The sequence below is a fragment of the Ovis canadensis genome, chromosome 7, assembly GCF_042477335.2.
Source record: "Ovis canadensis isolate MfBH-ARS-UI-01 breed Bighorn chromosome 7, ARS-UI_OviCan_v2, whole genome shotgun sequence".
NCBI classification, from domain to species: domain Eukaryota; kingdom Metazoa; phylum Chordata; class Mammalia; order Artiodactyla; family Bovidae; genus Ovis; species Ovis canadensis.
In genome coordinates this window covers 91627263-91629478 of record NC_091251.1, presented here as the reverse complement: position 1 = coordinate 91629478, position 2216 = coordinate 91627263, and positions in this window count along the sequence as shown.

Genomic DNA, 2216 nt, shown 5'->3' with positions numbered 1-2216 from the left:
TAATTGTTTGAGGAACCCTCATAGTGTTTCCATAGTAGCTGTAGCGATTTACATTTCCACCAACAGTGCACAAGGGTTCCCTTTTCTCCACAACCTCACCAATATTTATCTCTTGTCTTAATGAGAATAGCTATCCTCATAGGTGTGAGATGCTATCTCATTGTGGTTTTGATTTGCATTTTCCTGCTGATTAGTAATGCTGAACACCTTTTCATGTACCTGTTGGCCATTTGTATTTGTTCCTTGGAAATATGTCTACTCAGGTCCCTTGCCCATTTTTTCATCAGGTTGCTCCTTTGCTCTTAAGTTGGTTGAGTTACTTACATATTTTGGATGGTAACCTCTTATCAGATAAATGGTTGGTGAATATTTTCTCCCATTCCATAGATTATTTTCATTTTGTGGATTCCTTTACTGAAAACGAACAGACATTTTCATGATGTTGCTTTTACCTATAGTCTGCAGGTTCACGTGGTAGTCACCATTCTTCCATGAAGCAGGTATTAGCATGCCTGTTGTATATGCCCAGCCCACGGTAGTTAAATGTGTGAGTGCCAGCAGGGATCCGGCTCTCTGATCTTATGCTTCAGCCAGAGTGAGTCGGACACAGAGGCTTTCTTAACCCACTCTGGCCAGAGATGGGCAGGAAGACCTTCTCAGGCAGGAAACAGTGACGAGGGTCTCCCTGGACTGTCACAGCCTGATTGGGCCTCCAAAGCTCCCAGCAACCTGGGCAAAAGTGGCTCTTCCCATAGTGCCATCTCTGCAGCCCCTAGCCCTCCCTGGCCCTGGCCCCACCCTCAGGCAGGCGGCCAGGCTGGTGCTGAGCGAAGGACCCAGGGACACTCCTCCTCAGGTTCCCTGAGCTCTCCCGACTCCCGTGTCAGTCTGATGCCTGGGCCCAGCACAAGTGTCCTTAGAGGGCCAGGAACCAGAAGAAAAAGGAAGATCTGGTCTCCAGGCCAGTCCCTGCTGTAGTACTGAATCTCTTCCATAGAAGTCTTTTCCTCCTCCAGTCCTAATTCCATCATTCAGGCTCCTGTCCTGGTTTCCACAGGGTACGGCACTAATCAGCTGAAATTGCACTCTCCTCTTGGTTGCAGTGAACGTTTGCCCATCCTTCCATCCTAGCACCTGTCTGTCTGCCTTGTTGGGAGTTTTTCTTTTCCCTTCCAGACTGTGAGCTCCTGGAAGCAGGGTCCAGGGCATGCAGTAGGTGCTCAGCAAATGCTTGCTGAACAGATTCTTCTTTACTTGGCCCCTGTTCTGGTGCTTCAGATTCTTGTTTCAATTTGCCAACTGAAAGGAGACTGACTTCTCAGGCCCTCCGCTGTCCCTCATCTATAAAACAGAATCTGTGGGGAGGCGTGAAAGCAGTCTTTAGATGGATGGCAGACTTGTCAATGGCTTTTGGCGTTAGGAAGGGTTAATTCCAGGTTCTGCCATTAGGTGTGTGAACCAAGGACAAGCCCTGGACTTCTCTGGGCTTCTCAACTTGCACTGTGTAGTCAGTCATCTTCCACTTGGACTATGTAGTAGCCTTTTCAAATGACTCCCCACCTACAGCAGGGTCCCCCAAGGAATCCTGGCTCGCCACCATCACTCATGGGATCTTCTCAAGACTCAAAGTTTCATGTGAGCTTTGTGTTTAAAATCTTTGACTGGATCTCCATTCCTTCAGCCCCAGTTCCCCATTTCTGACCTTTGACTTAACACGCTCCTCAGTCTGGTCCTGACTTATTGTCAAGGCTTAACCCCGTCACCTTATCACAACTTCTCTGCTTTGGTTGCACTGATTCTAATATTTCAAGGAGCTACCACACTCTTTTATACCTTCTTTTTACTTGCCTGGAATTCTCTTAGTCTGGAACACTTTTTGTATCTTCTGCAAATTCTACTTCAAGATTCAGCTCAAATGACTCTTCTTTTGTGAAGTTGTTTCTGATGGCATCCCTTCTGGGGATAAAAGCACTTCTTTTTATAGAACTGTATTCCATTTTGACTAATTTCTCATGACCAGCATAGGCCTCAGACTCTTATCCTAGTGGCAGGGCTTGACTGCCCGCAGGGGAACCCAAGAGGGAGGGGCTGGAGGGGCGGAGGAGACAAGAAGTGGAGGGTGGAGGGTGGAGGCTTTCGGGAGACGGTGGTAGCAGAGGAAGATGGTGAGACATTTCCTGATCCCGGAAAACCAAGTGTAAGATCAACGCCTGCAG